Below are 14,087 nucleotides of genomic sequence, written 5' to 3'. Positions count from 1 at the left end.
CCATACAAAAATCCGAAGAGCAAACTATTTGGTACAAAATATAGGTTTTCTTTGCTCTTTTATGACATTTATCAAATCCTAGATAAGAGTTAAAAGACCTTCTTCAACAAGTTTTGAATAAAACACTATACGCACAAAGGTAACTATCTGATACATCTACACGCATAGAAGATGTTTGAAAATCTCTGTGCCAAAAATGCGTTGAAAAGTGTACTGTACCAAAAATGATATGATTGGAAAAGCTTCATTGGCATGAAGACTAAAGCTCCCAAGCAAAACGAAGCGAAACAAGAAAAACATGTTATATGATCTTTATCCTATTGGATAACTCATAAAAAAATACAAAAATGTTTTGTGAGAATCGAACTCACTGCAACATCTCATCTTGGCTTGCCAGTCCGATATCTTACCTGAAGGATCATCTCAAATCTAGACGCACTGTTTATTATACCACAGCACTCCTAGTTGTCGGATCTGGAATGTTTTGACAGCACTTTGTTTTGAAACGTTTTCTTCTATCAGTGCTAAAAATTTCATCTCGATTTGTTTTGTTTTAAAAAAGTTATCCGTGATGGAAGCCGCGAGGCGAAAATTAATTTTGAAAACCTACGTGTACAACCCGACATGGTCGGGTTAAAAAATCGTTAAAAATGGTCAAATCGACCGTGTGCAGCGTTCTTAAACGTTTCCGTGAGATGCATACTATCGATCGGCAGGTTCATACCAAGCGTCATAGTGGAATTAAGGATCGAAAACTGCATTTGAAGGTTTTGAGAACGATTAAGGTAAATCCAGGGCAGTTGAACTATGAAATCGCCAAGAGATTCAATGCCAGTGAGCAACCAAACCGGACTTCGAAGCTTAAATTGATTCTAGGCCTAGTACAAGGTCTCATGCCAAATTTGGGCCAGATCGGATCACTGGAAGGGGTCACTCAACGAGCCTAAATTTTGTATGGGATTTGAAGACATTTTGTTCGGGAGGAACATGAAAATCCAGGTTTTCATAAAAATCTTTGGTACCCTTCGGCCGATTTCTTTTGAAAACGGTTTTTCTTAAAGCTTAAACTATAACAAATAATTCATCCGAAGACTGCCTTTCAATTCGGCTTATGATAAAAAAGTTATTAGATTTCGAAAATGGGGTAACTGTAACTTTTTTCACAGTCATATTCATCACTGTTAGTGCTGCGTCAAAATGTTCGAAGCAGTGTCTCTCATTAATAGTGATGGATATCACCCTTAAAAAAGATAGCTATTTTTTGAAGCTATATAACTTTTATTTAACTCGAATCGGAATGCAGTCTTCGGATGAAATATTTTTCATAGTTTAGGCCAGGGGTGGCCAAGATTTTCAACAGGCGGGCCAAATTTTAGTATTGAGACATGTTTGCGGGCCACACTACAATTTTTTCTTTAGTTTTAAAATTAAACAAATTTCAGTGGGTTACCTAAAGTATAAGTTTAGCCAAATATTTTTTAACGTGTTTTGAAAATAAAGATTTTCGAGATTCAGTACAGATTTTTACCAGTTCTTCTTTATTTGATCAAAACATAAATTTACAGGTGTTTAATATACTTTTAACGAGCTACCAGACAAGTTTATATCTTCCAATTCAGACTCGATACATGGGTTATGAATTTAATTTGATTTCCTTGACTTCACACATAACGTTTTTAGAGATTTTAAACTTTCTGGGCTTATTCATCCCATAAAGATCACTCTGCAGAACGGAATTGTTCATAACAAAATACCCTTCCTAAGCTTTTCGCATTTCAGATGAAATTTTCTTACGCTCTCCAATTATAACAATTTCTATAAATTTGTCGAAATGCCAACTCAGATTAAAATTAAATAAGATTTCCGTGGCGATCAAAATAAGATAACACAATAATAATATTAAAAAATAATATAAAAAAAACTTTTCCGTGTTATATTCTTGTGTTGTTCTTTGCGAAACTTTCAAAATTTGCTCATACCTAATCTAAAAGTTTAAAATTTTAATGATCGTTTAAAATTTACTATTTGATCAAATTTATATTAAATGAGTTGGAAAGCCGTTCATAAAAAGGATTTTTTAAATAATCATTGTCATTCAACCTTTTTGAAATACATAGAAGACAAGAAAAAGCAACAGACTCCTATTTTTAAATCAGGCGATCCAGAAGATGTTAGCAACTATCGACCAATATCAAGTCTCAGTGTATTTAGCAAAGTTTTCGAGAAATTACTAGTACATAGAATTACAAATTTCCTCAATTGTAACAATGTTCTATATAGTATGCAATATGGGTTTAGAGCAGGCTCAAATACTCTTATTGCAATTTCTGAACTTGTGGATTTCATAATTAAAGAAATTGATTCCAAAAATATAGTTGGTGCTTTATTCTTGGACCTGAAAAAGGCGTTTGATACGCTTAATCATGGCATCTTACTGGAAAAATTAAATAAATATGGAATAAGGGGCAAAGCAAATGATATAATTCACAGTTATCTTTCGGATAGGAAACAATATGTAGTTGTTCAAGGAGTAGAGAGTGAAATCAGAAATATTAGTGTAGGCGTCCCACAAGGCAGCAATATAGGGCCACTACTCTTTCTTTTATATATTAATGATCTATGTAAACTTCCACTTTTAGGTACTGCAAGGCTTTTCGCTGATGACACAGCACTTTTCTATACAGGAAAATCTCCGAATGTCATAATCGATAACATGGAGCATGATTTAAAATTACTATCCGCATATTTTAACAGCAATTTGCTATCATTAAACTACACAAAAACTAAGTATATGATATTTCGCTCGGCCAGGAAAGTCTTACCACAATATAGAGACCCTAGCAAAATTTATTAAAAATCTAGAAAAAAGAATTTCTCCTCTTTGTGGTGTCCTCTGGAGACTACGACGTTTTGTGCCTCAACATGTCTTGTTGAAATTCTATTACGCTTTTATCCATTCAATTTTACACTACCTTATCTCAGTTTGGGGTCGAGCATCTCAATCACATTTACAAAAGCTGCAATCCTTGCAAAACAGATGTCTAAAAAATATTTACAATCTCCCTATTTTACATCCAACCAAACTTATTTACTCCTCCAGTGCTCCAGACTATCATGTATGTTTTTGACAATATGCACTCATCAAATACCATCCAAAATATCAACTTTAGAGCTGCGATAAGAACACACAATACTCGTCATTTAAATTATTTACAACGCTGTCGGTCATTAACAACTTTAGGACAGAAAAGAATTTCTTTCATCGGACCAACCAAATATAATAACTTACCCAATGATCTGAAAGAAACTAATCGTCGATCCATATTCAAAAACAAACTGCTTCAAATGTTTAAAGAAAAAATAAGTCGTTAAACAAGTCGAACAAAGCTAGCTTTTAGTGTAAAGATTTATCACTTTGTAGCGTTAATTCTGTATAATTTTTACTTGAAGTGTTAGTTTTTTTTTAAATTTAGTATAGTTTTATTGTATAATTAGTTTAACTTTGTTTCAACATGAATCTCTTCAAAGGAAACTTTTTCCATTGAGATTCATAGTGTAAATTAGTTTAAATAATATTCATCACATTTCCTCGCAATTAATTAAATAATTTTTGTGTTCTCAGCATGAAAAGAATTTGCTCGCGTATTAATTTTTCTTTTTCAATTGCTGCCAGACGTGCTGAGAACAGTAGCGTCCATTACCAGGGGGCTCAAATGAGCCTTTTGGTGTGGGGGAGTGTGGTGGGCTCCCTCTTTATATATATTAAAAAAAAATATTAAAAATTACTATGAAAAAATATATTTTTATAAAAGTTCCCCTTCTCCGTAATATGTAAGTATCAAATAAGTTCAAGTAGAATTATTAATAAATTTTACCTAACTAAATATGTTAATTGCAGAGTCTGGCTTTAAATATACGACCACTATGGCCGATAATTTTAGATTTTCTTAATTATTTTCTCTCTCAATTTTTGGTAAACTGAAAGATAAAAAAGTTCCACAATCTGAGGAAAACTTTATATCAGTCATCTTGCTCGTCAAATTATCTTTATTGGAGCTTGTTTGCCACTAATTTGGAGATAAATTGAATTTTCTAACAAAAACATTGCTCATTAATTTGCGATCAGCGTTTAAATGCCCAACACTTTCTATTTGTTTATATACCATTGCACGTTAATTAAAAATACGTTACTAAATCTAAGAGTGCAAAGTGCAAAGTTTTAATATTTTCAAAATCAATTTTTACAAGCTGAATATTTTTTTTATGGTGAACAAAGTTTCGAAAATAGAATTCGAATTACAAATAGTAGAAGTTTTTTACCAATATTACCCTGATAATGGTGTGATTACAATATGATTTGATTATTTTACAAACAAGATTTCAATTATTTTGAGTTTGAGTTTCCCTTTTTGCTTTGTTCCAATCGAATCTGACAAATGACGTTTTGGACTACAAAGTCGAATAAATACTACATTGAAGTTTTGTAAAAATCTTGTGAGTGATTTTAAAATACGATGAATTTCCAGCTCAAAATAAACATAAATACCTACTTTTTTACTTTCTCATAATCATTTTAGTGCACTGAGTTATTCGAGTTAATTCGTAATTTATGAGCATACCTCCCTGACGCCTTCCAAACTCTTCAAAATTATACTAGTTTCCTCTTGAAGACTCTCAAAGCTCTCAGGAAAGCGGAGGCTACTATCAATACCACTTGTATGAAGTAACTAAATAACAAATATTTCTTGAATAATACGTGAATACGAAGTTAAAACAATATGTTACCGGGAGGGATAGGACAAGACACCGTCGCGAAAATGCTTAAAACTTTGCTTCGATGAGATGGACTAGTTTCTCTGGGACTCCTCTACTCTACTATCTGCAGCCCAGATGTTTTTGTGGTTAAGTCGGTCGAATGCTTAATCGAAATCAACGTAGCAGAAGAGAGTCTTGGAATTCGTTGATTTGATGCAGTATTATTGGTAGCATTGTGATGTGGTCCACACATGATCGTCCGAAACGAAATCCAGCTTGTTGCCGTCGTAGTGTAGCGCTAATTTTCTCCTGGATCCTGTTCAGGATCTCTTTGCGAAGAACTTTGAGGGTTGTACAGATTAACGTGTTCGGCCAGGTCTCCATTCTTCGGGACCTTTACGAGGATACCCTGCATCCAGTCAGCCGGGAATGTTGCAGTATCCCAGATGTCAGTGAAAAGACGGTGCCACATTTGTACTGACAAGGCAGGGTCGACTTTAAGCATTTCAGCAGGGATCCAACCGTTTCCAGGCGCTATGTTGGGTTTCATGTCTTTAACTGCCTCTTCTATTTCAGCCAGCGAGAGAGCTTCCGAGTTGACGCCATTAATGCGACTTACTGATGGCGCTTCGAGCTGCGGGTTCTGTTGGCCATCGTTATTTGTTACTCGAAAGAGTTGTTCAAAATGCCATCGTTTGAGCTGATCTGTTCGATCTGTCAACAGCTAACCTGCTCAGTCTTTCAGCAACATTCTAGCATTAGTCCTTGTGGCGAGAAATGTCATAAAGTAATCGGATATCTCCATTCATTGGAGGCAGCTCTTTCTCCCTCTTCGGCTAGGGAGTTTGTCCGGCTCTCTACAAGCTCGTTTAACTGCTCCGCATATCGTAAGCGAGCGGCTGCTTTCCGGTTCATCCGGTACTCAATTCTGACTTTCGCCTTTATCTGATCATCGATCTTAGGTTTCATCTGACATCCATTCACTTCTTTCTCTACAAGCTTTAACGAGAGTACCATGGCTCGTCGTGATAAATGCATTCTTGATTCCACACCAATGTTTTTCGAATGTTCTGACTGTTGGCAGTTCCGAGGATCGGGATTCTGTTCAACGTATGCCCTTTTCACCTCGGCGGACGTTGTATCGACATCCAATTTTCTACTCGCGCCATTGGACACCCGCAACTCTCAGTCGTATCTCGCCAAGGACTTGGTGATGGTCAGATGCAATGTTTGGATCCTTCTCTATTTTCGGCTGATGTGGTAAATTTGATTTTCTGTTCGGCCATCTCGGGATACCCAAGTGACTTTATGTGCAGGTCGATAGAAGAAGAGCGATCCATCGATCACCATGTTGTTGCCACAAAATTCTGCAAACAGCTCCCCGTTTTCGCAGATCTTTCCTAGACCATGGCGCTCCATGGTGCGCTCGAGGTCCTGATTGTCGGAGCCAATTTTTGCGTTGAAGTTCGCCTAAGTGGATTTGAATGTCACCTTTTAGAATTTTCTCAGCCATGCTGTTCAATTGACTGTAAAACTGCTCTTTCTCCTGAACAACGGCAACGTCAGTTGGCGCATAACACTGGACCATTGTAAGGTTTCTAACCCGTGTTCTACATCTGGCTACGGTTATTCTTGTCCGATTAGGGCAAAATTTTACACAGATCTGTTTTAGGACTTATCAACAACAATCAACAACAAATTACGGAACGTGTTTAAAGATGATGATAATATTTTACAACCCTTTTGTAAATATACGTTAAATTTCCAAATACCGGAAAATTATTAATTTTTAGAACGCCAGTATTTGCGTATCGCATGATAAATTGTATATAAATATTTAATGTTCAATTCATTTGCCAAAAAATAAAAAATCAACAACAATCGTGTAAGTGAAAACTGTTCATCATCTTTTGCCATTTCTAATGCTTCGTTTTGGCATGATCTCTCGGTTGGTCAGCGACTCTAAAAAAAAAGAGCTGAAGCAAATGGTTTAAAAGCCATTCCAAAGCAATGACCGTTTACACCCACCATGATATGGGGGATGATGAGCAATTATCAAACTGTTAATCCATTTGAAGTGTTGGCCTCTTATCCGGAAAATAATTATGGACGATTGCTGAGGAAAATGGTCATTAAAATTTAAGAAAAAAAAAGAAGCTCAACTCTTTTTTTTGTTTTCGTTTTATTCATTTTCTTCACAACAAGTGTAAAATCTTGTTAACAAAAAATTTACAGTGGATGACAGATTTTGTAGTTCATAGATAAATTGGTAAAAAGTTATCACCGAAAGCTACAATCCATAGTAGATCCTGCATATATCAATTGGTCCCATGCATAGAATATTTGGAATCGATTAAACGCAGTCTGGTTTCTCAATAAAACATTAGCCTTTTTCAAAGAAACCAGGTGATAGTTATCAGTATGTGGTAGGTGTACTTAACTTTGATTTTTAAGTCACACCGATAAACATGAAGGAGATTGATTAATCTGTGAATATTTAATGTCATTTATGTCGCGCCACCTTCTGATTTGCATGCTGTTACCTAATTGGATTGTAAACGTTGATGTGTAGGTATATGTAGGAGATATAGCTTCTCACCTGCCCTGACGGCGGCTTACTCAAAGGGCTATTTGCACCCGCGAAAGAAGGTTAGTCGCGGCTTTTATTCACTATTTAGATGGTAGGTATTCATAAGTATTCAAATAACGCGACACAACGCGAGGTGCCGGTCGGATCAACATCAAAATCGCTCTCGTTTTCCATAAAAGACGATGTTGACAGGGTGTGGTCGGTCATACATTGGATGGTAAATCACAATTAAAGCGCTCCCTGCACAGACAATTCGATGTGAAACTTTGATCTTCATACTAGCTGTAGCGGTTACTGATTTCAATGGACCTTTACATTCACGATTATCTGCGGTGGTCAAGTTCAGTAAGCTTTCTATTGTCAATTAAAAGTCAATTAAATACAAAGTCGTTGTCCAAAGATTGAATTATCTCTTTTTAGAGTTTAAAATTCAACCATGTGGCAGAAATTAGGTGGGGATTTATTAGGTTTGTATTAGACCTCTTATATCTCATTGAGGGGGACTTACATACAAAATCGAAAGAAATACACAGAAGCCTAAAAAAATTCATAGAAAATATTTTAAAACTTCCATGACACCCTCCCACATGGAAGAAAGTGATAGTTCTCGGTGTCTAGTATCTCCTCATAAAGCTGATTGAAAATTATTTTAAGAACAATTCAACCAATTTACTTTCTTTGAAAGTTTTCCTATTTACATGTTCACACATGTGTTGTGGTTGTTGTGATACTTTCAGCGTGTCATGAGCGCCCAAGTCTAGACCGGTAAAATTTACAGTCAGTCAGAAGGAATTTCCTTCGTATGGCAATAAATTTTCCTAATCGAACCGTAGCATCTAATCCGTGCAATTAAATTATTTGGAGCTGATGGTTGTTTTCTTCGAAAAGTTGGCTCTACATTGAAGGTGTGGTTTTTCTGCCGTGTGCCGCGCTTTTCTTTATTAGATTGATGGAAACAACAATGTCGGTTACGTGCAGTTTTCCCCTCAACTAACTACTTTTCCATACACATAAGTTATGCAGTTGCAAAATTTAAGGATATTCATATTTTTTTGAGGTTTGCTTTCAAATGTGCCGTTTGCATGTTGGGTTTAGGTTTGTCGGCACTCGGCAGCAGCGGTCAATTTGACGTTTGCGTGGAATAAATGGCCGCATAAAACCTAACGCTAAGTTTGGATACTTGGGTATTTTCGCTGTCCTGGTTGAAACCGCATATATTTTACCAACGATCAGAGCCTTTCTTCGACTTTCTCCTTGGGAAAAGTTGGAGTGAAAAGTATCGTAATGCATATGGGTGGCATGTCAGCCGGATGATTGATGTAGATAACCCTTTTTCGAGCCTGAAATCGGGCTAGGATTGCTCTTGAACTTTAACTGGAACAAAAAATCGATTCAGCTAAAATATGCAAGATGTTACCGACTATTCCCAACCTGAGAATGGTTAGTTTTCGTTTGTTCAAAAAAGAAAAACCAACGATGGCAAGAAAAAATCCTTTCGCTTGACTGTAAAAATAATTAAGTAATTAACTGGTTTTCATCGAAACATCAAATTTATAAGGATACAAAAAGTTTTCATTCGATCAAGAACACTTATTTTTAGCTTTTTTACACGTTACGTTGTGTGGAAATTTCAGTAACGTAGGTAGGGTGAGTTGCCTTACTTTGGTCCCTTTAAGCGGTATTTTAATATTAATCCATATTTTACTGATAAATGGACGGGTCTTTATGTTTTAGCAAACCTTTTCGCAGTTAGTGGTCTTGTCTGCAAGTTTCAATGGGAGATTATAAATTTGGTTTTAACGTTATTGATAGATCTACAAAGATAACGATGATCAAAATTTCGTACTTTGAACCTACTGTTTTTGGTACTGGACTGGTACCCTTTGTTGTACCTAGATCAAAATGCCCGTAAAAAGTTAGATTTTTCGAAAAAAAAACATCAACAAACTAATTAAATATTTAATTATAAATAAAAAAAAAACACTATGAATTTCGAACGATTCAAATGAAAGCCTTCTTAGTTTCTGCCAAGGTTGCGAAATCTCATGAGATTGAGATTTTTTTGAGTGAGATTTTCCCTTTTTGAATCTCAGTGTGATGTTAGGTAATCTCATCGTGAGTATCATAAGCGGTTTTTGTCTTGAATGTCAACGCCTCCTCAGCCTGAGAATCACGAGCAGAAAAACTACTTTTTGGAGGGCAGGTTGCCATGGAATAATATTTGTGCAAGCTCTTGAACAATGAAACAATGAAACAAGTTTTATAGTTCAGAAAAAGCTGAGCATACCACAACTTTTTAAAAACTGTCAGTTATACTTGATGAATGTTAAAGGTCAGTTATACATTTTTTAAACATTTTTATAGAGAACAAACTGTTAAAAGCTCAGTATAATCAGGTTGATGATAAGAATTCGTTTTTTTTATTTCTGTCTATAGCAAAGTTGCGAAATCCTATTTAATTAAGATTTTTTCGAGTGAGGTTCTCCCTTTTTGAATCTCAGTGTGAAACATTAACGTTGATTGTGAACGAAAGTTTTGATTTTAAAACATCTTTCTGAAGAATGTATTATCATTACTTGTAAGAATTTGATTTGATTTCTGTCTTAGGTTAATCAAAGTTTTACAGGATGAGCAGAAGGTTTTTATGACCAAACTTAGCACTGAAATATGTTGATAAGTCTCGCTCGTATTCAGACGATTAAAGACATGCAAGTTATGAAATTGTATTTCCTACAGAAATATACTTTTAAATCTCTTAAAAACGTTAATGCAAAGTTTTGCAATAATGGAAAAGAATCGCAAACATTGAAATGCCCAAGCCCCAAAAATTCTTCAAAAAACCCCCAATGGCTTAATCTGCTTGCCAGAAAAAACATCTCAAATCTCCTGGACATTACAAGAAACTAGATAAAAAATTAGTAAAATCTTAAAAGCTAAATATTAACACAAAAAGTACCGCAAAGACAACTAAGCTGAGAAACACCAAAATTCAGAATTAAAATTATAAGGATCCACTGGGCTTATCTTACAAATTTAGTATCTTTTAATTACCGAAAGTGTTTTGTCAATTTTGCAGAAAAAAGTTTCATGATTTTATTTATAGCATTCGAGCTATGCTTTGCTTTAAGGGACCGTTCAAATATTACGTAACGCAATTTTCGAGCATTTTCAACCCCCCCTCCCCCCTACGTAACACATTCGTCTCAAAATTTCTAATCAAATACCACAAAGCGTAACAAACTGCTACACCCCCTCCCCCCCTTAAAAGCGTTACGTAATATATGAATGGTCCCTAACTTGTAGCGGCAACCTTAAAAACAAAGTTGAAATTTATGAGTAGCTATGTAGAGTTTTAATAATGAAGAAAATAGTTTCTAAATCTTCCAAACAAATTAACTTTTAAAATATAAAAATAAAAAAAAGATTGTAACCAACGAAAAAACCATTCCAATTAAAACGCATGGCATCCCAGCTTATGCAACCAGCTGGAATCGACCACATGTGAAAAGCATTTATCAACCAAATAAAAAGTAATAAAGAAGAAATATTTAAATTTTCCCTTTCAAATGAAAGCGGTGGTTTGTAGCTTCTATCCTAATGGTTAATATTTTTTATTACAATTTAAAAAAGACATTTTAATGATTTTTTAATGCATTTTAAAGATTTTCTTTTTCAAGAGAACGAAAGCCGGTTTTATTTGCGCCGGCTCACAGATCTTTTTCAAATATTATCTCGACTCGCGTGATGTTTGAAATTCCCTGTGGGAAATTTCTGAAGTAGAAAACATTATCGTCGCACCAAAAAGTAGGATATGATTCATACCAGCCTATCTAATGTCCGATAAATTCACTTATTCTATTGAGAGCGTTTCCAGAAGATTTATAGAATTTTAAATGGAAAAAAGCATATGATGTGCCATTGAATATTAGGATTGATCAAATATTTTTTACTACCATTCAGAGTAATTGAAAAATCGCTTCATTTGTTAAGCGGCCTTACTTCAAATTTTTTATTATTATCTTATGAGCTTTAAGACACATGCATCAGAAATGAACTGTTCTTTAATTTACATAACTGGTTTTTTTTAACGATTTTTAAGAACGTTTAAAAATGCCCTTTGAAAGAAACTCGTGAAACCCTTGGAAAAACACTGTTCAATTTTAGTAAAATGGCTAGTTTAGGCTGTTTATTGATCATTCACAGCCTAGTACATCATTTTGAAGTGGTCTTTGTGAAATCGGGAATGTTAAGGTTGGTTTCAAAAATTGGTTTTCTCTACGGTTTTTCCGAATCTTTTACAGTTTTACAGTGACTATTACTGTCAAAAATTCTGCAGAAAAATGCACCACCAATGAGTAGTTTGGAACAGAAAAGGAATGTCAAGGACGAAGGACGTTAAAAAAAATTCGTTTGAAAAGAGAAATAAAAAAAATTTGAAACGAAGGACAGCTTATCTCGGACATAACGGCTTCAATCATTAAACTTTTCATTTAGTTGATATAAAAAAGTAGGTTTTAATTCTGGATGTATAGATGCATATTTTTTTTGAATACATGATCTTTATTAATATTTCCAAATTTAGTTATCCTTCACTCGTACACAACATGCTCTGAAGAAGAGACCGCATGAGATTTGATGAGTGACCATAATACAGTTCAACATATGTTTTTTTTTATGCCAACAGCCGAGAAAATACAGTAAAAAGAACCCAAAAAAATTCTGAGTTTTGATCTTTTTCTTTGTTAAAATTTCAGCCCTTGAGATTTAAATCAAATATCCATTTTTTTTATTAATGCATTCTATGTTTAGCTAACCAAGCATATACAATTGATTTCAAATAGCCAGAAAATCGATTAGAAATATTGCTCTTAATCCCATATTATATTGTTGCTTTTAATTTTGAAAACCAACAAAGCGTCAACGACTAAATTTATTTTTTTTTTTCATTTAAGTCGTCTTGACTATGACATTATGTTATAAATTGTTTAGTACCAAAGCGCCGTATTTGCAAATGATATTATAAAACTAAAGTGTTGTGTTATGTTATGTTATGTGTAGTGTTATTAAAAAGTCTCCATAAACTCCAATCATCCCTTTCGTATTTTTTTTAAATCGAAGCGTTTGGAGTCGTTCAACTTGGCGTGTCGCTAGTGTGAAAAGCTTATCACATTCTATGATACATTCAAATATTCCATGGATTCGTTACAAATTTAACTGTCGTCAAAAAATAGTAGGGGAAAAAGTGGGGAATATAGCTGAAGATTTCTCTAATGGGAATCTGGATTTCTGATTATTTTTCTAGATGTGATGTTCAGTGAATTTCGTTTGAAATCGAAAGCTTGGAGCATCACAACGAAATTCATTGTGCTGCTTGATTGATACTCATCACGGTGAGTATCAATATAAAATGATTATCTGAAAACTTGCAACTCTGGTTTCTGCAATGAATATCTCAAACATTTTCTGTACTAACTTGTCGCTTATTCACAAAAAGCTGACAAAAAATAAGTTGTAAATCATCAATATAGGTTCACAATTATATCCTTATGAAAATTTCACCTTACTTGATTGGTGAGTATTGAAAATATTTCATATGCGTTTCAGACCGGCGCACACAGGAGTACTTCACCAAAAAACTTGGCCAAAACTAAAAATTTAAATTTCATTGGTTACTTTTATGTCAATGTTTATTTGATTCTTGAATAAATTTTGAACCATGTACCGGTCGTTTTTTTACATCTGATTTGTTTATAAGCTGTAGTAGCTGTCGAAACTTTAATATTTTTATGAGATAGAATTTTTCGACTAATCGTTGAATCAGCGCGATTAATTCAATCTCTGAATAAAACTTTATAAGTGACTAAAAATGCTGGAGATAGTCGAAGACTTTGTCTATCTCGGCTCACTGGTGACCGCAGATCCGGAGGCGAATTATCAACGGAAGTCGTGCCTACTATGGACTCCACAAGCAACTGCGGTCGAGAAGACTTAGCCCTCGCATGAAGTGTAACCTGTATACGACGCTCATTAGACCGGTTGTTCTCTACGGGCACGAGACTTGGATATTGCTCGAGAAGGACCTGCGTACACTCGGAGTATTCGAGCGACGAGTGTTAAGAACCATCTTTGGCGGCGTACAGGAGAACGGAGTGTGGAGGCGAAGGATGAACCACGAGCTCGCGTGACTCTACGGCGAACCCAGTATCCAGAAGGTGGTGAAAGCTGGCCGGATACGCTGGGCGGGACATGTTGCGCGAATGCCGGACGACTGTCCTGCAAAACAGGTGTTCGCTACGAATCCGGTATATATAATTTGTATATATATATAATTTAATCCGGTATATATAATTGATATAATTTGAAAATTGATAACTTCAAAACTCATGTGCAAAAGAAAAAAAATAGCGCAAACTTGAGCAATTTTGAAATTTTCAAGTTTAAAGTTTAAAAATAGTGATAGTTTTTTTCCACAAAAAAGTCACCTGCGGCATCGTTTATTTTAAATTAAGGTCATGTGAAATATATGTTCTTTTTCGAATATTTTCAATTACTATTTTACTTTTAAAAACATATAACAAAATTCTTGGTTTTTTTTAAATTTTATAACGTAATTAACCTGAATTATCTATCATGCCATATAAATGTGAGAAAATTTCTAAAAGAAAATTATGAAAAATAAGGAAACGGTAAAAAATCGTTTAATGTTTAAAATAAACGCTTTTATTGACTTCAAACCTAAAAA

At 34.6% G+C, this 14,087-nt stretch overlaps 1 protein-coding gene across 1 annotated transcript in view; it reads left to right on the top strand.

Annotated features, from left to right (window-relative positions):
* The window catches only part of LOC129752640 (uncharacterized), a 642,051-nt gene that overhangs the window by 17,714 nt on the left and 610,250 nt on the right, over positions 1 to 14,087 (top strand). The window lies entirely within an intron of this gene.

The sequence above is a fragment of the Uranotaenia lowii genome, chromosome 3 (genome assembly GCF_029784155.1).
Source record: "Uranotaenia lowii strain MFRU-FL chromosome 3, ASM2978415v1, whole genome shotgun sequence".
Taxonomy (NCBI): domain Eukaryota; kingdom Metazoa; phylum Arthropoda; class Insecta; order Diptera; family Culicidae; genus Uranotaenia; species Uranotaenia lowii.
This window is presented reverse-complemented; position numbering and strand designations above follow the sequence as displayed.